Source organism: Ovis aries, chromosome 3, assembly GCF_016772045.2.
Source record: "Ovis aries strain OAR_USU_Benz2616 breed Rambouillet chromosome 3, ARS-UI_Ramb_v3.0, whole genome shotgun sequence".
Lineage (NCBI taxonomy): Eukaryota > Metazoa > Chordata > Mammalia > Artiodactyla > Bovidae > Ovis > Ovis aries.
In genome coordinates this window covers 58710496-58733886 of record NC_056056.1, presented here as the reverse complement: position 1 = coordinate 58733886, position 23391 = coordinate 58710496, and the positions used below count along the sequence as shown (strand labels likewise).

Genomic DNA, 23391 nt, shown 5'->3' with positions numbered 1-23391 from the left:
CTCGATGGACATGAGTTTGGGTGAACTCCGGGAGTTGGTGATGGACAGGGAGGCCTGGTGTGCTGCGGTGTATGGGGTCACAAATAGGACTGAGTGACTGAACTGAACTGACCAGTTCAGTTCAGTTCAGTTCTTTTGCTCAGTCATGTCTGACTCTTTGCGTCCCCATGAATTTTGCCTCGCTGTCCACCACCAACTCCCGGCGTTCACTCAGACTCATGTCTCGAGTTGGTGATGCCATCCAGCCATCTCATCCTCTGTCGTCCCCTTCTCCTCCTGCCCCAATCCCTCCCAACATCAGAGTCTTTTCCAATGAGTCAGTTCGTCGTATCAGGTGGCCAAAGTATTGGAGTTTCACCTTTAGCATCAGTCCTTCCAAAGAACACCCAGGCCTGATCTCCTTTAGAATGGACTGGTTGGATCTCTTTGCAGTCCAAGAGACTCTCAAGAGTCTTCTCCAACACCACAGTTCAAAAGCATCAATTCTTCAGCGCTCAGCCTTCTTCACAGTCCAACTCTCACATCCATACGTGACAACAGGAAAAACCATAGCCTTGACTAGATGGACCTTTGTTGGAAAAAAAATCTCTCTACTTTTAATATGCTGTCTAGATTGGTCATAACTTTCCTTCCAAGGAGTAAGCGTCTTTTAACTTCATGGCTGCAGTCACCATCTGCAGTGATTTTGGAGCCCAAGAAAATAAAGTCTGACACTGTTTCCACTGTTTCCCTATCTATTTCCCAGGATGTGATGGGACCAGATGCCATGATCTTCATTTTCTGAATGTTGAGCTTTAAGCCAACTTGTTTACTCTCCTCTTTCAATTTCATCAAGAGGCTTTTTAGTTCCTCTTCACTTTCTGCCATAAGGGTGGTGTCATCTGCCTCTCTGAGGTTACTGATATTTCTCCCAGCAATCTTGATTCCAGCTTGTGCTTTTTCCAGTCCAGCATTTCTCTAGATGTACTCTGCACAGAAGTTAAATAAGCAGGGTGACAATATACAGGCTTGACATACTCCTTTTTTTATTTGGAACCAGTCTGTTGTTCCATGTCCAGTTCTAACTGTTGCTTCCTCACCTGCATACAGGTTTCTCAAGAGGCAGGTCAGGTGGTCTGGGATTCCCATCTCTTTCAGAATTTTTCACAGTTCGTTGTGATCCACACAAAGGCTTTGGTATAGTCAATAAAGCAGAAATAGATGTTTTTTCTCAACTCTCTTGCTTTTTCGATGATCCAGTGGATGTTGGCAAATTATCTCTGGTTCTGCTGCCTTTTCTAAAACCAGCTTGAACATCTGGAAGTTCACGGTTCACATATTGCTGAAGCCTGGCTTGGAGAATTTTGAGCATTCCTTTACTAGCATGTGAGATGAGTGCAATTGTGCAGTAGTTTGAGCATTCTTTGGCATTGCCTTTCTTTGGGATTGGAATGAAAACTGACCTAGTCTAGTCCTGAGGCCACTGCTGAGTTTTTCAAACTTGCTGGCATGATACTTTCACAGCATCATGTTTTAGGATTTGAAAGAGAGCAACTGGAATTCTATCACCTCCACTAGCTTTGTTCATAGTGATGCTTCCCAAGGCCCACATGACTTCTCATTCCAGGATGTTTGGCTCTAGGTGAGTGATCACACCATCATGATTATCTGGGTCGTGAAGATCTTTTTTGTACAGTTCTTCTGTGTATTCTTGCCACCTCTTCTTAATATTTTCTGCTTCTGTTAGGTCCATACCATTTCTGTCCTTTATTGACCCCATCTTTGCATGAAATTTTCCCTTGGTATCTCTAACTTTTTTGAAGAGATTTCTAGTCTTTCCCTTTCTGTTGTTTTCCTCTATTTCTTTGCACTGATCACTTTGCACTTGAGAAGGCTTTCTTGTCTCTCCTTGTTCTTCTTTGGAACTCTGCATTCAGATGCTTATATGTTTTCTTTTCTCCTTTGCTTTTCGCTTGTCTTCTTTTCACAGCTATTTGTAAGGCCTCCCCAGACAGCCATTTTGCTTTTTTGCATTTCTTTCCATGGGGATGGTCTTGCTCCCTGTCTCCTGCCCAGTGTCATGAACCTCCATCCATAGTTCATCAGGCACTCTATCAGATCTAGTCCCTTAAATCTATTTCTCACTTCCACTGTATAATCATAAGAGATTTGATTTAGGTCATACCTGAATGGTCTAGTGGTTTTCCCTGCTTTCTTCAATTTATGTCTCAATTTGGCAATAAGGAGTTCATGATCTGAGCCACAGTCAGCTCCTGGTCTTGTTTTTGTTGACTGTATAGAGCTTCTCCATCTTTGGCTGCAAATAATATAATCAATGTGATTTTGGTCAGGGAAATCCATAATCAAGGGAGGAACAGCCAAAAAAACACCTGAGGCAAGATTAAAGGAACCACAGAAACACATCAAGATTAGGAAACCACCCACCTGAGATGAGATTAAGGGAGTACAAGCCCTGCTCACACCCTATTCTCAGAGACCCCAGCTTTGACCTGGTATTATAATAACCTTCAAGTTCTCTGGCACATAATTTTTCAAAGCATAAGCCTGATGTATCTCCCTTTGCCTGTCAAAGCAATAACACTATCTTTACCTTACCAAAACTCTGTCTGGGATTTGATTTGGTGTGTGTGCTCAATTGTTCAGTTGTGTCCAACTCCTTGCCACTCCGTGATCTGTAACCTGCCAGGCTCCTCTATCCATGGAATTTTCCAGGCAAGAGTGCTGGAGTGGGTTGCCATTTCCTACTCCAGGGGATCTTGCCAACACATTTTATATCTCTTGCATCTTCTGCATTGGCAGGCAGGTTCTTTACCACTGAGCCACCAGGGAAACACCAGTGTACTCGAGGCCAAGCTTAAAGATCCTGCATGTCACAACGAACACCCAATGAAGATCCATGTGCTGCAATTCAGATAGCCAAAGATTAATTAATTTGAAAAACTTGGGGTAGATGTTGCTATTGTCATCTAGCTGGTTAAGAACAGGGATGCTGTCCAACGTTGTATAATGCACAGGACAACGTGTATATCAAAAAGTTACCTAAACTCAAATGTCAGTAGTGCTGAGGTAGAGAAACTCTGGTCTAAGGTTAGGAAATTACATCTTAAATATGACACAGAAAGTGCTGTTTAATTATTAACTTTAACAACATTACAATTAAGAACTTCTGTCCATCAAAAGATACTTCCAAGAGAATGAAGATGCCAGGCACAGAGTAGGAGATCTCATATACACAGACCCAGCAGAGAACTCGAGAAAATCCAAGAGGTCGAAAATCCAAGAGGTCAATAGATATTAGGAAAGGTACTCAGTATCATTGTGAACATGGAAATACTATTGATTCTAATTGTTGCAATTTAATACAGAATTTAGAGCCAGACAATTCCAAGTATTAGAAAAAATGTGAAGCACTCAAATGATTCTGGGAGGATTTAACCTCTTGAAAGAACCGCTTGAAAAACAGTGTCTGATAAATAACAGTGTCCCACAGTGTGGGACTGTGTCTGATAAAACTAAATGTGCCCACCGTGTAGACTGTAACTGCAGAGATTCCTCTACTGGGTATACAGCCGACAGGAATGCAGGCTGAAGTGTATCTAGAGATTATGTAAAAATATACATGACAGTGTTGTTTAAAAATGGCCCTGGACTGGAAACCCTCATGATGGCCATGAATGGATAAATGAACTGTGGTTGTGTATGTACGTATGTATATTTTTTTCATAGAATGGAATTCCATACCGCCATGAAAATGAGTGCACTGTGGTGAAATTCAGAACAAAAGAACTGTCTGTGATATGATTCCATTTATATAAAGTTATAACCAAGAAAAAGTAAAACTATCATAGCTTGAGATTTATACTTGAGTGATAAGCTATAAAGAGCAAGGATGGGGTGACCATAAAAATCACACAGTTGGGGAGTTAAGATTAAGAAAGGAGCCAGGGCATGGCAGTGTTTTATTTACCAACTAAAACTGTAGTTTAATAAACTTCTCCTTTGTAATCATCATGCTGTAGGTTTTTGATGGTGCACATTTCTGTTTGTATGCTATATTTTATGATTTGAGAATGGCTTGCTTTATTTTTAAAATATTTCAAACTAAACTCTTCAAACAGGATAGAATAATAAGGTTTAGATTTGAGACTGTGTCCCAAGTTGATGAGCTTAAGTGTTCCTGAAAGAAAGAAAAAGTGAAAGTCCTGTCCAACTCTTTGCAACCCCAGGGACTATACAGTCCATAGAATTCTTCAGGCCAGAATACTGGAATGGGTATCCTTTCCCTTCTCCAGGGGATACTCTCAAACCAAGGATCAAACCCAGGTCTCCCACACTGCAGGCAGATTCTTTCCCACAAGCGAAGCCCTAAGTGTTCCTAAATCACCTTAAATGCTATGATTGGATTTCTTTCTCCTAATAGCCTGAAGCTGTGAAATGGTAAGATTCTAAAACCTGAAATCCCCAGACAAAGAGGCGTGGCTTCCTGCTTCCCAGCTTCCCTGCTCCTAGGGGATCTGGCAGAGAAGTTTGAGCTGCGAAGAAGCTGAGATTCTTCTCTTGGAGCTGAGTAAAACCTACCCCGGGCTAGGAATCCCTTTCTGCCTCCCTCCCTTCCTTCCTTCTTTCCTTTTGAGGTACTAGGCAGGCAAAATTCTGCTCTCTGTAGGCCCACAGGTCTACTTACATGACCCCAAAGACTTGTAGGCTCGAGAATTAAGGGTTCTACCCGTGGAAATTTCTCTCAGTAAACTAGTGCATGCATGGTGGTGATTCCAGGTAAAAGGTGAGCAAAATGTGTTGCTTTTTCTTTTTTTTTTTTTGCACTCCTGTTTGATGGCTGTGGGTATGCTAGCTGGGAGAGGTGGTGGCTTGAGAGGCAAACTGGAGGATGCTGGGTGGGAAGCACGGCTGAGGCAGGTAGGACTCCTTGGATCTGGGCTTCTCAGGGCACCTGGACTTGTGGGGGCGAAGTGTGGAGAGAGGTCAAGGCCCTTCTTCACTCCCATATTCATTCAGCAAGTGTGGGATTAGGCATCTACCTTGGCCCAGGTGGCATGGTGGTAAAGAATCTGCCTGCCATTGCAGGAGAGACAAAAGACATGGCTTCAATCACTGGGTCAGAAAAATCCCGTGGAGGAGAAAATGGCAACCTACTCCAGTATTCTTGCCTGGGAGAGTCCACAGATAGGGGAGCCTGGAGGGCAACAGTCTATGTGGTCACAAAATTCAAAGTTGGACACAACTGAGCATGCACGCAGTTAGGTCAGCAAAATTCGATATGAGACAGCAGCGAATGAGGAATCTCTGCTTGCTGAAATATTTTTTTCTTTTCAAATTTTTGTTGTTAGTAGCTGCACTGGGTCTTCGTTACTCTGCCCAGGCTTTCTTTAGTTGTGGTGAGGAGGGGCTACCCTTCCTGCAGTTCATGGGCTTCTCGTTTGGGGGACTTCTCTCATTGCAGAGCACAGACTCTAGGGCTCAGTGGTTGTTGCTTTCAGCCTTAGCTGCTCCATGGTATGCAAAATTTTCCTGAACCAGGGATGGAACTCTGTCCCCTGCATTGGCAAGCAGATTCTCATCCACTGTGCTACTAGGGAAACCCTTTTTAATTTTAAAAAGGGTTGTTTTTTTTTTTAATTTTTGGCCACTTTGCACTATATGTGGGATCTTGGTTCCCGAACAAGGGATCCAACCCGCACCCCCTGCAGTGGGAGCACTTAAGCTCGACTACTGGATGGTCAGGAAATGCCCTTGGTGAGGGGTTTCCATTGGAGGGTGAAGAAGTGAAGTCGCTCAAAGAGTTGGACATGACTTCTCCTAGGATCCATAGTCCAAGAGCTTGACCTAGAGGGTGCCCATGCATCTTCTCTGGCAGGGAGAACGAAGGCTAGAAAGGAGGAACAAGGGGAGGGTTGTCAGAAAGAAACCAGAAACTTCAGATAAGTAAGACGACCAATAGTGGCTGGGCTTTGTAGGCACCCTTGGGGGTTTGGGCTCCCTGGTGGCTCAGACAGTAAAGCATCTGTCTACAGTGCGGGAGACCTGGGTTTGATCCCTGGGTCGGGAAGATCCCCTGGAGAAGGAGATGGCAATCCACTTCAGTACTATTGCCTGGAAAATCCCATGGACAGAGGAGCCTGGAAGGCTACAGTCCATGGGATTGCAAAGAGTCGGACACAACTGAGCGACTTCACTTCAATGGATCTGTCTGCAATGTAGGAGACCTGGGTTCGATCCCTGGGTTGGGAAGATCCCCTGGAGAAGGAAATGGCAACCCACTCCAGTACTATTGCCTGGAAAATCCCATGGACGGAGGAGCCTGGTAGGCTACAGTCCATGGGGTCACAAAGAGTCGGACACGACTTCACTTTTATCACTTTATCACTTAGGAAAGAAGCATACCCACAGGATTTTAGGCAGAGGAGTGATGGTTTGACCAGGATTACATACATTCAAAGAATTATTTTGCAAGTATTCTGCAAGATAACACATTTGCAGGAGACTTAGAAAATACAGAACAAGGTTCCATATAGTTTACAATTTTTTTTAAGTAGATAAGGTTTTTAGTTGGAGTTTCAATATCAAACTCTCAAAAATTAAGATAATGAATATACAGAGACGTAGAAGGATATAGCAATCATATTTTCATAATTTAAAAAATAATAAGTTTAGACAAACAAAGGTAATTATTCTGGCTGCTGGTTTGGAAACAGACTCATCAAGCAGAAGCTAGAAGGCCAATTAAGAAGGGACACTCTAGTATTCTTGCCTGGAAAATCCCATGGACAGAGGAGCCTAGTGGGCTACAGTCCATAGGGTCGCAAAGAGTCAGGCATGACTTAGCAACTAACACTTTGACGCTCAGGATGGATTTTCTACCTCCAAGTCACCCTTTGAGGAACCGCCTCATTTTGTACTGCTTTGTGTAAACATAAAGACTATTGTTTAAGACAACATCAACAAAGCTGTGATATAGCAGAAATGTGGTCCCGCCCCCTACAGGAGCAGCTTCCATGCAAAGAAATGCTCCCCTCCTGGATGCTTTGTGTGTGTGTGTGGCTCCAAGGGGCACCTCAGGCATGTGTGATCTTAGTTCCCTGACCAGGGATCGAACCCAGGCCCCCAGCATTAGAAGCAGGGGAGCCTTAACCACTGAACTACCGAGGAAGTCCCCAATCCTGCAGAGCAAGCAGGACTTGTAAAGGTGCTGCCTGGTGAGGTAGGGAGCAGCAAATGTCTCCTAGGGTTCTGGTCTGAACCATGGAAGGAAGGATAGGAGTGGAGGGAGATGGAGAGCCTGGAGGCAATTCGAACTCCCCAAACTCCCTACAAGTTCCCTGGGAGAAAAGTGGACTGGAATCTCCAACTCTGAGGGTGAGAGCAATGGGAGGGGAGAGGAAATGATGTGAGCTCTGAGCAGAAGGAAATGTCTTCGAGGGCTTGGTTTTAACCAGATGTGGTATTATTATTATTTATTTAACAAATTTGCTTCCTACTCTATGGTATAGCCAAGTTTATCTTAATATAGAGCATCCCAACTAAAAACAAAGCCAGAGGACCAGAGATGAGGCAGAGAAGTAGGCTAGAAAGGGATAACCTAGCAGACCATGAAGAAAGGGAGAAGCTGATGGGGGCTGGGGGGAGAGACCAGACGGAGTATGGATTCTATAAAGGCTGTGGGGGTGGGGTGCAGAAAGGGAAAGGCAGGCAGCAGTTGCAGCTGGTACTTGAGACTGAGGAGTAGGTAGGTCAGACGTGGGTGGCCTGGGGACTTGTGTGTGTGCGTGCGCGTGCATGCTCGCTCGGTCAGTCCTGAGTGACTGTGACCCCATGGACTGTAGCCCACCAGGCTCCTCTGTCCGTGGAGTTTTCCAGGCAAGAATTCTGGAGTGAGTTGCCACTTTCTTCTCCAGGGGACCTTCCTGACCCAGGGATCCAACCGTGTCTCTCACATCTCCTGCATGGGCAGGCAGGTTCTTTACCAGCTGAGCCACGGAACAAAGGACAATTTTAGAGCAGTAAGAAACAGAGGGCCTTGACTGGAGGAGACATCCAGTTGTCCTCTGGTCTGTGGGAATTGGGCCCAGGATGCCCCTGCCCCCATGCTCAGGTCTCTTATATAATGAATGTGACTCAGGCTATGAATACAGTCTGGCTCTGGTATTCGTGATTTCACATTCGTAGATACGGAGCACAGCAGAGAGTGCTGGCTGTAATCAGATTGACTTTAAAAAGATTTCTCTGGCTGCTTTTTCCTGGAGAAGGATTCAGGGGTGGGTGAAAAGGGATGGAGGCTCATATGCGGCACTGGTGAAGAGACCAGGGTTAGACTGGGTAGGTGGTAGCCAGGAAGAAGGACTCTAGGTAGCTTCCAGGGGTATGTAGTAGGTAAACTAGGCCAGGCTTGGCAGATGCCACAGTGCACACATTTTCTGTGTATGACTATATCCAAGCCCTATGTAAGCAGGGCCTGCTTTCCCCAGCCCTGGCCCCTCCCACTCACCTCCCAGTGGACAGGTCTGGACCACACCCCTCTCTTACCATTGCTTGTTAAGTCTGTTTATGTTGCATATTTAGGGGGTGTGGTGGGTGACAGTTTAGTCGCTAAGTCATCTGACTGTTTTGTGACCCCATAGACTGCAGCCCGCCAGGCTTCCTTGTCCTTCACTATTGACATAAGTCAACAGCATGATTAAGTGGCAGCCCGACTCCAGATCCACACCAGCCCAGAGCTGTAACCTGCCTAAAGGCTCTCATATCCCACCTGTGCCCTGGGGGTGTGTGTGGAGGGGGGGTGGGGGGAGTGAATCCTTTCAGGGACTTTGCATTCCACCCTCCTTGTGGCTCAGGCAGTAAAGAATGCGGGCAACTTGGATTTCTACAATTTCCTACAATGCAGGAGATCTTGATTCAATCTCTGGGTTGGGTGGGTCCCCTGGAGAAGGGCATGGCAACCCACTCCAGTATTCTTGCCTGGAGAATCCCATAAACAGAAGAGCCTGGAGGGCTGCAGTCCCTGGAACTGCCGAGTTGGAAATAACTGAGCGACCAACACTTTCACTTTCTTCCTTCCACAGTGAGGAAATGACTGGATACCTCTCTGAAATCACCTCACCAGAATCCAGAATCAGTTTGAACCGCCCCCCCACAAAAAAAAAACTGAACCCCTCTCCTACAAATTCAAACCCCTCTCAGGTTCTATTTAGGGGAGGAAGTTTTCTTCCTGACCAAGAATGTTTCAGGAGCAGTTCCTTCCCAAGGAGGAACTTCCTTAGCCTGGCAGCCCACCTCTGGGCCAGCACCCTACTGCTGCTGCTCAGTCATGTCCTACTCTGTGCGACCCTAGGGACCGTAGCCTGCCAGGCTCCTCTGTCCATGGGATTCTCCAGGCAAGAATACTGGAGTGGGTTGCCATGCTCTCCTCCAGGGGATCTTCCTGGCAAAGGGATTGAACCTGCAGTCTCTTACATCTCCTGCATGGGCAGGCAGGTTCTTTACCACTAGCACCGCTTGGCAGCACCCTACAGTGCCCCACAGACCCAGGTCGCTCAGTCAGTGTCTGCAAAATACTGCTACTTTGTTGACCATAGCTAAAAATTAGGAGGACCTAAATTTTCAGGGATCTGATTTTTTAAAGTAAATTTTATATATGTATATGTATATGTATATGTATATGTCGGAGAAGGCAATGGCACCCCACTCCAGTACTCCTGCCTGGAAAATCCCATGGACAGAGGAGCCTGGTAGGCTGCAGTCCATGGGGTCGCTGAGGGTTGGACACGACTGAGCAACTTCACTTTCACTTTTCATTTTCATGCATTGGAGAAGGAAATGGCACCCCACTCCAGTACTCCTGCCTGGAGAATCCCAGGGACCAGGGAGCCTGGTGGGCTGCTGTCTATGGGGTCACACAGTTGGACACGACTGAAGTAACTTAGCAGTAGCATACATACATATATATATGTATATATATACTAGCATAAGTATATATATATATTTTTAGCATAAGTATATATATATATATATATATATATATATATATATATATATATATATTAGCCTTGCTGGGTCTTGCTGTGCACAGGCTTCTCTCTAGTTGCTGCTGGAGGGCTCTCTAGTTGTAGGGTCTGGGCTTAGTTGCTGCTTGGCATGTGCGATCATAGTTCCACCACCAGGAATTAAACCTGCATTGGAAGGCAGGTTCTTAACCACTGGACCACCAGGGAAATCCCTGTTTGTCTTTTTAAAGAATCATTGTCCATGTCTGTTCTGTCACACCAAGAAGATCCCATAAAGATAAGGTACAAACTTTGTGCACTGAAGTAGAAAATGAGTCTGAATACATTGTTTGGGAAGAAAAGCTGAATTGCAAACCAGAATGCACAGTCTGACCTCCTGCCTGTTTGATCAGAGTTTTAGCCCTCAGGAACACAGTAATATAGAGCATTCCTGGTGGCTCAGACAGTGAAGAATCTGCCTGCAATGTGGGAGACCCAGGTTCAACCCCTGGGTTGAGAAGATCTCCTGAAGAAGAAAATGGCAACCCACTCCAGTATTCTTGCCTGGGAAATCTCATGGACAGAGGAGTCTGGCGAGCCTCAGTCCATGGACACCCCAAAATAGTAATACGTCCAGTAGTTACCTCTGGAGAGAGAAATCAGCTCAGGTGTTTTTTTAAAGGAATTTTATTCATTTTTATTTATACTGCCAGGAGTCTGCATTGCTGTTCTCAGGCTTTCTCTACTTGCGATAAGTGGGGGCTGCACTTTGCTGCAGTGCGCCGGCACCTCATTTGCAGTGGCTTCTCTTGTTGCAGAGCACGGGCTCTAGAGCTCCAGTTTCGTAGTTGTAGCACACAGGTTCAGTTGCCCTTAGTTACCCTGAGGCATGTGGAGTCTTCCCAGACCAGGGATCGATTCTTTACCACTGAGCCACCTGGGAAGCCCGAAATCCACTATTTGATTTTACAGTGTATATTGCTGCTGTGACTTTTTTTTTTTTTTAACTTTTAGCACAAATAGGTGTTTATTTTAATTAACTAGAAAGACAAAACACTAACGTAAAACAGAGACAAAGTTCTCAGAATAGACCACCAGTAACACATCAAATGCTGCTAGCCATCATTCCAGCTTCCTAATGAGAATATTAATAGCTGATGGGCACTGACCAGTGTCTCTGCACCCATCACTCTTCCAGTCCTCATAACACCTAGAAGGTTGGTACCAATACTGGAGTAGTTAAGTGAGCAGGCTCTGGATCCTCTGCCTCGGTTCAGTTTTTGGCTCTTCCACTTTCTGGCTGTGTGACCTTAAGTAAGTTATTTAAACTCTAACTCAGTTTCTCATTTGTTAAAAAAAGAAGAAGAAGAATAGGTCTAGACTTTATCACAATAAGTAGAATCTTTCTCTGTTCTTTTACCCCACCTATGAGATTAAAACACACGTGTGTGTGTGAGAGAGAGAAAATGTTTGAGGATCTCTTTTATTTCTTTCTTGGCACATAACACAAGGACTAGCCAGTTCTGTTTTTGTAGAATTTATGAATAATTTGTTTGCCCGATGTTCTCTCTGTTTTCTTAAAATGACTTGACTTTCTGTATATTCCCAGGGCTTCCCTGGGGGCTCAGTGGATATTGACATATCCACCTGTCAATGCAGGAGATATGGGTTCAATCCCTGGTCTGAGAAGGTCCCACATGCCTCAGAGCAACTAAGCCTGTGTACCACAACTACTGAGCCTGTGCTCTAGAGCCCGGGAGCTGCAAATACTGAGCCCAAGTGCCTCCATTATAAAGCTCAAGCACCCGAGAGCCCTCGCTCCACAACAAGAGAAGCCACTGAGGTGAGAAGCCCATGCACCACAGCGAATAGTAGCCCCCGCTCGCTGCAACTAGAGAAAGCCCGTACAGCAACAAAGACCCAGCACAGCCAGGAATAAATAAGTGATCATTTTAATGATATATTCCCAGATCCTCAAACTTACACAGTGTTTTTTAGGACACATTTTCTTAGTCCATTATATTTTATGATTCTCAGTCTATGTCAAAACCACATGTGTTTTTATTGATGTATAAGTGATTGCCAATGTTGTGACAGTCTCTGCTATACAGCAAAGTGACTCAGTTTTACAAATATATACATTTCATTTTTTAATACTCATTTCCATTATGGTTTATCCCAGGAGACTGGGTATAGTTCCTCAGGCTGTTCAGTAGGAGTTTGTTGGTCATTCATTCTAAATGTAATAGTTTGCATCTACCAACCCCAAACTCCCAGTCCATCCCTCTCCCTCCCCACCTCACCTTGGCAACCACAAGTCTGATCTCTATGTCTATAGGTCCATTTCTGTTTTGTACCTAGGTTCATTTGTGCCATATTTTAGATTTTACATATAAGTGATGTCATACAGTATTTGTCTTTCTCTTTCATGACTTACTTCACTTACTATGATAATTTCTAGCTGCATCTATATTGCTGCAAATGGCATAATGTTGTTCTTTTTAATAGATGAGCAGTGTTTCATTGTATATATGTAGACAGCTTCTTTTTCCACTCATCTGCTGATGGACAGTTAAGTTGTTTCCATGTCTTGGCTATTGCAAATAGTGCTGCTATGAACATAGGGATACCTGCATCTTTTTGAATGACAGTTTTGTCCGCTATATGACCAGGAGTGGGATTACTGGATCATATGGTAATTCTACATTTAGTTTTCTGAGGACCCTCCATACTGCACTGCCTAGTGGCTGCATCAACTACACTCTCACCAACAGTGTCAGAGGATTTCCTTTTCTTCACACCCTCTCCAGCATTTGTTATCCATAAACTTTTAAATGATGGTCGTTCTGACCAGTGTGATGTCTTCTTTGGAGAAATGTCCATTAAGTTCTTCTGCTCATTTTTTGATTGGGGTGTTTGTCTGGAAATCAAGAGCTACATGGTATTGACAGCTACATATATTTTTTAAATCAACATTTTCTATATATATATATATATATAATAAATATTTTCAATATACATATATTTTCAAAACCAATAGCTACATGGTATTTATAGTACATGATTAAAATAATATTATCTCCACTAGAAATTTGACAACCTGATCTTTTCAAAGAAAAAGCATACATTTGTAGCAAAACAATTAACGGAAAGTTTTTCTTCATCTTCCTTGGCAGAGATTCATCCATAGTCAGTATAATGGAAAATTCTAAGACTTGTGACTCTTTTCAACATGAACTTCAGGATTACATCAGAAAGCAGAGAGCCAGAGGATTAAAGCCAGAGGTTTGCTTTAGAAGGGGGACAGAAGACTCTGCATACAGAGAAAATGACCACACAGCACCCAGACCTCCAGTTCTGGAGCAGGGCTTCCCCTTCAGGCAGCCCCACAAGTCCTGTGGTTCCTACAAAAGGCCAAAAACAGTGGAGAGCCACTCGTCCCCACTGTCCAGTAGTCATCACTTGAGACCAAGACTGGAACCTGTAAGTCACTGTCAGAAAAAACATGACCATTTTTTCAATAACTGGTGGTTTCCAAGGCCTCCTGTACAAGGAATGACCACTGGTCCCCACGCCACACAACACAAAGATAAGGCTAGCTGCATCTCAGAGTACCTCACCAGCATCCATCAAAACAGAGATCAAAACAAAGGCTGGAAGAGAAGATCCAGGGAAAAGGAAGGAGGAGGACTCGGTGGCGAGGAGCAGGCAGAGTGGAAGAGGAAGAACCACAAGGATGGAGATTCCTACAAAGAGAACAGGAGGAAGGCCAAGGTGGAGCCAGGCAGCACAGAGAAGTCCAAACACAGAAAGAAGAGCACCCACGACTGGGACATCAGGAAGGAGAGGAGACGGTCCAGTAGAGAGAAGAAGCATCCTGGCAAACACAGCGCCCAAGAGTGGGACTTGTGGGATGAAGCTATCCTTGGCGGTTGTTACTGATGCTGGGGATTTGAGGCCTGGATATTAAATGATTTGGATCCATTGGAAAGACTGGATTACATGGTATTGAAGCAATTCATTGGCCATACTGTTAGAGGAGACACTAACTGAAACAGCCATCCCTGGTCAGGCAAGATAGCAGTCACTTACGTGAGCTGTTTTATAACAGGAGGTCCCAGTAAGAAACCTGGAACTAACAAGCTACCACCAACCGGAAGAACTCGGGAAAGGTCAGAGGACAGAGGAGACTCCAGTCCATGTATTTTACCATCCTCCCTCCAGAGGATCCTTCTCTCTGGATTCCATCTTGGTTGAGTGAACCACATGCTACCAGGAAGTCCCCTGAGGAAGTGATTGGCCAGAGACAATTCAGAAACTCATCCCATCACCGCAGAAGCCCGAGACTGTGAAGCATGTGGCAGAGCAGTCCTCCTGGGTTTCCTGACCTTCCTGCTCACCAGCCAGGTGCCCCTTCCCAATAAAGTCTCTTGCTTTGTCAGCTCAGACAATTCATTTCTGAGTGTTATTCAAGAGCCCAACCTCAGGCCCTAGAAGAGGTCCCATTCCTGCAACAACACTTCAAAGAATATAAAATTTGATCCCCACCTCTGACTCTTTTCAAATATATCAAATAGAAAACCCAGTTGGTTTCAAGATATAGATGTAAGCCAGCAAGATGATACCATCCATGCTGCTGTGTCCCTGTCTCAAAGCTGAGACCCAGCGAGGCCCCTGAGTCAGCAAGGTCTACATCTGGGAGTCTCCACATGGCAGACCTGATTGGCTGAAAGTTGGATCGACCTCGGGCACCTCTGTTTTCTTGTGGATCTATCTCATCAAACAACATAATGAAGATATTTTAGAGTACAAAAGAAGTGGGTTGGAATAAACTTTTGAAAGACTGGTATACTATGTTAAGAATATAGATTTTAAGAAATCAATGCTGAAGGATGTACTCCTTATATCAACTTTAAGTTTCTAATCAAAATATTCTTTAGTGATCAGGGTGCTAGAATTAACTAATCCTAGTCTATCATTAAAAGTAAAAAAGGATCCAAATACCATTTTCTTCCAGAGCAGGAAGTAAAAATGAATCCTCTTGCCAGAGTTTCTTCTGACTCCATTTCCTTAAGCTTGAAAGATTATCTTTTGGGTCACTGGTTTGTTGTTGTTGTTGTTTTTAACAGATCAATCTTTTTTTTAAATTTTTATTTATTGGTGTCAACTACAAATTGACACTTGCCGTGGGCACTTGCCATCTACCTCTATAAGAAGTAAATCCTGTTTTGCTGCAGCTGCTGACCTTGAACACTCTCTGAAAGGAGTTCAGGGTGGAGAGCAGAAATGAGGCACTCTGTGCTGGTGTAGGGGTGGGGAAACTACCAGGATAGGTCTTCAGATAGTTAGATATTATCAGGAGCCGAATCTTGCATCTTTCCATATCTAGAAAAGGACTTAAATCCTTCATGGTGATGACTGTTTCTCTTGACTAGCAAAAGCTTCATGAGACTAGTAGAAACATTCTGGAAAAATATGTGCTTGATTGCATGTATTCCCCCTTCAGCAAAAATCATATATATACTCACCTTTTCTTCCTGCCTCTTTGGAGCAGTTTCTCAGAGCTATCCGAGATGCTGTCTCCCGGGCTGCAATCCTCATTTTGCCCCAAATAAAACTTAACCTGCAACTCTGACATTATGCTTTTTTAAGTCGACATTTGGCTGCACCTGGTCTTAGTTGCACCACTTGGGATCTCTGATCTTTGCTGTGGCATGTGGGGTCTTTAGTTGTATCTAAGAACTCTTACTTGTAGCAGGTGGGATCCAGTTCCAAATCAAGGATCAAACCCAGGCCCCTTGCATTGGGAGCAAGGAGTCTTAGCCACTGGACCACCACGGAAGTCCTTACCTTTGAAACAACAACAACAAAAAAAAATTTTTTAAGGTAAGAAACAGATTGGGGAAAAAACTATGTGCAACACTATTACTATCTCTTGTGCCCGTATCAAATGACTGCCTCTTAGCTCCAAGCATCTTTGCTCTTTGAAAACTGACCCTTTGCCAGCTGTCTTGTTAGTCTCTGCCAGTAGGCGGCGCTGGAGGGACACCATAAACTGGGAGCTGGAGGGACTTTTCCTTTTCCCAGCTTTGCGTTTTTCGTGGTAGCAACTCCCTGACTTTGTGTGTGTGATCTAGCGGCAGCCCATGCACCCTGACATATTTCTTTGTTACTGAAAGACTGTGGGCATTTATGTTCTTTCTGCAGAGGTCTGAACCTGGGTCACAGGAGCCCCTCTTCAGTTTTTCAGTCCCTCCTACCTTCTTCCTCCCTCAGGGAGCAAGGGTGGGCAAACTTAAGCCTGCAGGTTAAATCCAGCCCTCTTGTATTTGCACATCCCTCCGTCTAAGGACGATTTTCACATTTGAACCCCAAAGTAGCAGAATGTTATCCCAAAGCAGTGGATCCTATTCTTCTCATTAAAGAACTTTATTAGCAAAGCTTGTACTCAGTTATTACAAAGATGGTGGAAATTTGTTTTCTGTGTTGTTTTATAAGCAGCTACGTAATATCCTTGACTGTGCCTCTTCCTTCACAAAGCCTAAACTAAACTGAAACTTGCCTGTCCCTGCCTCAGTTTTTTTATACCTCTTTTAGTTGTGCTTAGTCACTCAGTTGTGTCCAACTCTTTGCGACCCCAGGGACTAACCCACCAGGCTCCTCTGTCCATGGGGATCTCCAGGCAAGAATACTGGAGTGGTTGCCATACCCTCTTCCAGGGGATCTTCTCAACCCAGGGATCGAATCCAGTGAAGATTCTTGTTAACCACCTCTTATTAGTTAAAAATTCTTTATATCTAATTTTCTCTATTCAGATTAGTGGTACAGTTTGTCTCTTGATTTGGCCCTGAATGATATAACCCTAAAAGACAAATATCTTCTACCATTTTATTTTTAAAAAATATGTAAAAACCTAATAGGAACATAAACATTGATCCATTCACTTAGTGAAAAAAATACTGAATTCTTGTCATTGTTCTAGGCCTTAAGATAAAGCAGAGGATAAAATACAAGTGAAATACAACTAAGAAAAGTGAGAAGGAAGCCTCTGCTGATGTATAAAATAGAGCTCATTTCTGGGATGGGGTCATGATGAGCAGGTAGATCACCTGGAAGTGGATCTGGATGAACCTTTGAGAGTCTTGCAGGCTGTGGGAGCATCCATTTTTTGTTGTTTGGTGAGTGAAAGTTGTTCAGTCCCGTCCAACTCTGCGACCCCATGGACTATATCCATGGAATTCTCCAGGCCAGAATACTGGAATGGGTAGCCTTTCCCTTCTCCAGGGGATAGTCCCAATCCAGGGACCTTACCCAGATCTCCCTCATTGCAGGCAGATTCTTTACCAGCTGAGCCACAGGGGAAACTCAAGAACACTGGAGTGGGTAGCCTACCCCTTCTCCAGCAGATTTTCCTGACCCAGGAATGGAACCCGGGTCTCCTGCATTGTGGGTGGATTCTTTACCAACTGAGCTATCAGGGAAGTACATCTGGTATCCTTCGTTCCCAGCTGCTTGAAACCAGTAGGCTTCCCACGTGGCACAGTGGTAAAGAATCCAACTGCCAATGCAGGAGACTCAAGAGATAAAGGTTTGAACCTTGGGTCAGGGAAATCCACTAGAGAAGGGAATGGCAACCCTCTCCAGTATTCTTGCCTGGAGAATCCCATGGACAGAGGAGCCTGTCGGACCACAGTCCATAAGGTCACAAAGAGACAGGACTGAGCGCGCATGCACAGCACACACAAATGCCAGTACCCCAAACACTTCTCCCTACCCGAAACACAGACGATCATAGCCCTCTTGTGTCTACAGAACATGCCCCCTCCCAGAGGTTTCTGTTCCCTCCGAGAATGCCTGACTTAGCCTCCGAGTTCAGTTGAACAAGCAACTAAAGATCAAGTCCCTGATTTCCTTTGTCCCTGAAGACAACCCGATGAGACATGTAAGGTTGTTGTTGTTTTTTTTTTAATAAGTTGAATATGTTTTAACAGTTTTGTTGTGCTGTAATTGACATATACATATTTAAAGTGTACAATTTGATGTCTTTTACAATATTTAGTTACTTATTTGACTGCATCACATCTTAGCTGTGTCACTTGGGACCTTCCTCTGCAGCATACGGTCTCTCATGCTGTAGTGTGTAGGCTTAGCTGCATTGCTCCACAGCACGTGGGTTCTTCGTTCCCCGACCAGGGATCAAACACATGTCTCCTGCATTGCAAGGCGGATTCTTAACCAGTGGGCCACCAGGTAAATCCCCAAGGCTGGTACCTCAACCTCCACTAATCAGAGGAGGAAATCAAGACCTCATGGGGTGGAAGATCCTAGTATTGATTCCAACCTAGGTTCTCTGAGACCCTACCCAGTGCTCTTTCCACCCTTGCTTCCAAATGCTACCTTAAGGGATGCACGAATACAGCCTCAAACTACGTTAAGTGACACAGGGAGAAGGTGGTTCACTGTTGAGTTCTTGTCCTCTCTTTTTGCTCAGCAAGGAGAAAGGCTCTGTTCAGTGCTGGTGTGTCTTTACACCCCTCTCCAGGACTGTTAACCTCCCCTGCCGACTTCAGCTTTTGTTTGCATGGTATATGTAGCAGTTACCTTCCATTTATGGCCCTTGTTAGTAGAAATTTTTTTTTAATAAATTTAAGAAATAGAATCACAGATGTAGAAAACAATGTTATGGTTACCAGTGCGGAAAGCAGTTGGGGGGATAAACTGGGAGACTGGGATTGACATATACACACTACTATATATCAGTTCAGTTCAGTCACTCAGTCGTGTCTGACTGTTTGCGACCCCATGAATCACAGCATGCCAGGCCTCCCTGTCCATCACCAACTCCCGGAGTTTACTTATAAATAGATACTAAAAAGAAACAACTGTACTGCACAGGGAACTCGTCCCAATACTTTGAAATGACCTATATGGAAAAAGAATCTAAAAAAGAGTGGCTATATGTATATGTATGGGCTTCCCAGTTAGCACTAGTAGTAAAGAATCCATCTGTCAATGCGGGAGACACAAGAGATGTGGGTTCAGTCCCTGGGTCAGGAAGATCCCCTGGAGAAGGAAATGGAAACCCACTCCAGTATTCTTGCCCAGAGAAGCCCATGGACAATGGAGCCTGGTGGGCTACAGTCCATAGGGTCACAAAGAGTCGGACATGACTGAGTGAGGACACACACATGTATATGTATAACTGATACACTTTTCAGTATAGCAGAAACTAACACAACATTGTAAATCCACTATGTTCCAAGAAACATTTAAAAATTAAAAAACTTACTCAAGCTTTTCTTTTAAAAGTCAATTTAAAGAAAATGCAACCCTGGAAGACGTAATCTGGAAAAATAAAAGTGAGAGGTGAGTAACAAATGGTTGGGAAACACCAGCCTAAACCACACCTTGTAGAGTTTACAGGCTGACATGTTGTGGTATGAGATAAGGTTGAAATTCAAATAAGGAATAACTGGCAATCTGGGAAGAATTTATGAATAGTTATATCTAAAGCTGTGTCTGGAGGCTGGGAAAGGTTTTTCTTTTTTAAATATATTTTATTTATTTGGCAGCATCATATTTTAATTTTGGCATGTGGGATCTAGCTCTTTGACCAAGGATAGAACCCAGGTCCCCCGAATTGGGCGTGTGGCGTCTTAGCCACTGGAACTCCAGGGAAGTCCCTGGGAAAAGATTTAGGCTGAATGGTGAGGGCTTTCTAGGAGGATCCAAGCTAGTTTTGCTTCATCAGGAGGCAATAACCACTGAGCTGTTTCAAATGTATTTCACATCATCTCGAGCTCCTTAAACTTGAAAGTTCTTGACTAGAAAGCTCAGGAGTCTACATCATCATCCCCCACGATGAAGTCGTATGTCATTTCCAGCATACGACTGAGAAAACTACTTGTTTGCTGAACGGAAGGCATGAGGGCAAGAAAGCTTTTCTAGATCAGCACAGCCTGCAGAGGCTGGAGAGTAAACTGGAAACGTGGCTCGGCTTTGATGATTCAGTCATTAATACCTTTGCCGCATGGACTACAGCACAGGAATGGCTTCAGTTCTAAAAGCTTTCACAAGCCAAAGCAGCTCAGTGGCCGAACTGGCACAAAGCCTCACACTAGAGACCAATGTCCCTTATGAATATAGATGCAGAAATTCTTGACAAAATCTTAGCAAGCTAAACCCAGGCTTCTTGGGTGGCTCAGCAGTAAAGAATCTGCCTTCTAATGCAGACACAGGTTTGATCCTTGGGTCAGAAAGATCCCCTGGAGAAGGAAATGGCAACCCACTCCAGTATTCTTGCCTGGAGAATTCCACGGACAGAGGAGTCAGGCGGCCTATAGTCCATGGGGCTGCAAAAGACTAGGACATGACTTAGCAACTAAACAACAACAAACCCAACTACATATTAAAAAGATTACACATTATGACCAAGTGGTATTTATCCTGGAAATGCAGGGGTTCAACAAAAGAAAATTAATCTATGTAGTACACCACATTATTAGGACAAAGGGAAAAAGAGCCACATGATCATCTCAGTGAAAACAGAAAAAGCATTTGACAAAATTCAATACCCTTTCATGGTAAGAACACTCAGAAAACTAGCAATAGATGGGAACTTCATCAACACGTATATGGCAAAACCATAGCCAACATTATACTCAATGGTGAAAGTCTTTCTTCTAAGATCAAAAATGAAACAAGGTTATCTGCTTTCACCCATTGCTATTCAATATTATACTGGTAGTTTTACCAGCACAATTAGATAAGAAAAATAAATAAAAGACACCCAAATTGAAAAGGAAAACTATCTCTGTTCTCATACGGCATGATCCTGTATGTAGAAAATCTCCAAGAATCCACACACAAAAAAACTATTCCAGCTAATAAACATTAAGCAAAGTTGTAGGGTACAAGATCAACACACAAAAATCATTGTTTCTATACACCAACAATGACCAATCTAAAAAGGAAATGAAAATAATTCAACTTACAATAGCATCTAAAAAACTATAATACCAAAGAATAAATTTAACCAAAAAAGTGAAGTACTTGTACACTGAAATAAAAAATAAAATGCTAAAGGAAAATAAAGAAAACCTTAATAAATGAAAAAATATTCTGTGTTCATGGAATGGAAAATGTAATATTGTTTAAATGGCAATTCTACCCAAAGCAATCTACAAATTCAAGGCAAATCCCATTAAAATTTCAACATTTTTTTTTTTTTTTTTTTGGCAGAAAGGGAAAGGCTGATTCATGTGGAAATATAAGGGGTCCCAAATATTTAAAAAGAACAGTGCTAGGCAACTCACATGTCTCCATTTTAAAACTTACTACACAACTACATGTATTGGGTTTTGTCGTTCAAAGAAAGGCCTGAGAGCCAGAAGGCCAGTGGTGTAGATTTCAGTTCTAGTCCAAAGGCCTGAGAACCAGGAGTGCTAAGGGCAAGAAAACATCAGTGTTCAGCACAGGTGGACAAGCAGAAAGGGGGCAAATCCAACTTCCCTCCACCTTTTTGTTTTACTCAGCCTTTCAACACATTGGATGTTACTCACTCACACTAGGTTGGACCATATACTTTACTCAGCCCACTAATTCACATGCTACTCTCTTCCAGAAACAATTTCACAGACACTCCCAGAAGTAACATTTAATCAGGTATCTGGGTATCTGTGGTCGGTCAAGTTGACATAAAATTGGCCATTACACTACAGTAATCAAAACGATGTGTTGCTGGCATGATGGTAGACATATACATCAATGCAACAAAACTGAGAGTCTAGAAATAATCCCATACCTTTGGTCAACTGATTTTCAACAAGCATACTAAGATTTTTCAATGGGGGAAGAACAGTCTTTTCAACAAATAACACCATAACAACTAGATATCCACTTGCAAAAAAAATGAAGTTAGACCCCTACTTCACACTGTATATAAAAGTGAACTCAAAATGGATCAATAACTGAATTATAAGAACTAAAACTATAAAACTCTTAGAAGAAAATTTCAGGGTAAATCTTCATGATCTTGTATTCAGCAATTGATTCCAAATACAAGACCAAAAGAAAAATAGAAATATTGGACTTCATCAAAATTTGAAACTTTTGTGAAAAGACAACTAGCAGTATGGGAGGTAATAGTTGCAAATCATGTATTAGAGAAGAGTCTAGTATCTAGAATATATAAAGAGCTCTTAAAATTCAACAACAAAAAGAAAACCTAAAATTTTAAATGGGCAAAAGATTTGAATAGACATATAAATAAGAAATACAAATGGCCAAGAAGCATATGAAAAGATATCTAACATCATTAGTCATTAAGAAAATGCAAATCAAAACCACAATAAGACACTACCTCACAGCCACTAGAATGGATATAAAAAAAAAAAAAAAAGAATAGAAAGTAACAGATGTTTGTGAGGATGTGGGGAAACTGGAACCCTCATACATTGTTGGTAGAAGTGTAAAATGGCATAGCTGCTATAAAAATAGCTGTAAAAACTCCTCAAAAAGTTAAATACAGAATTACTACATAACATAGCAATTACAATCCTAGGTATAGTGGTGGCGGTTTAGTCACTAGGTTGTGTTTGACTCTTCCAATCCCATGGGCTATAGCCCACCAAGCTCCTCTGTCCGTGGGATTTCCCTAGCAAGAATACTGAAGTGGGTTGCCATATTCTTCTCCGTGGTATCTTCCTGACCCAGGGATCGAACCTGGGCCACCAGGGAAGCTTTGTTGACCAGCTGCTGACTTTCCATTTCAGTGTTATTTTAACAGGAATTACACGTGTGAAAAAGGTAGAGAGAGCATGATAATTTTCTCAGCTCTTCCGGACCCTGAAAGTCAAGGTCTGGATGTGCCCCTGGCCCAGCCCAGCGCCGCAGCTCACCTTTCTCAGCATCAGACTCTGTGTCACTGTTAGTTAGCTTTCTTTCACCGTCTCAAGTGTGTGCTCTTGAGGGCAGGGCCTGGGTCTTGGTCACTCCGGGACCTGCTGGCCCAGGGGCACCCAGAAGGCTCTCTCGGTTAGGTAACGACTCAAAAAGGAAGGAAGTGACCGGAGTTAGGGTCATGCTCCATAAGCACTCTCGAGGGACCCTCCTGAGCACCCTGACTTCTCTGAGCCTCAGCTGCTTCATCTGGAGTCACATGGAGTCATGACCCTGTTCTGACCTCCCAAGGCAGAAGGCGATCCCACACGCGCGCGATCGCTTGGAGCGGGAAACGGCGTAGCCTCCCTACTGGAGGAAACGCAGCCAAGACGTTTGAAATGCGTGGAGGATGAGGGCGGAGACCTCCCCATCCTCACACCAGACTCCCGCCCTCTCCCCGGCCAGGGCCCTCCCTCCCCGCTCCCCGCTCCCCGCTCCCTCCTCCACCCCA

General features: G+C 43.7%; 1 long non-coding RNA gene across 1 annotated transcript; it reads right to left on the bottom strand.

Moving 5' to 3' along the window:
• Positions 1 to 11932: 11932 nt before the first annotated feature.
• On the bottom strand, positions 11933 to 23341 carry LOC132659395 (uncharacterized). Its single transcript, XR_009599821.1, has 2 exons — positions 22898 to 23341; positions 11933 to 19343 (listed from the first exon to the last, which is right to left on the bottom strand). It is a non-coding gene; the product is annotated as an uncharacterized LOC132659395 (long non-coding RNA).
• Between the last annotated feature and the right edge of the window lie 50 nt (positions 23342 to 23391).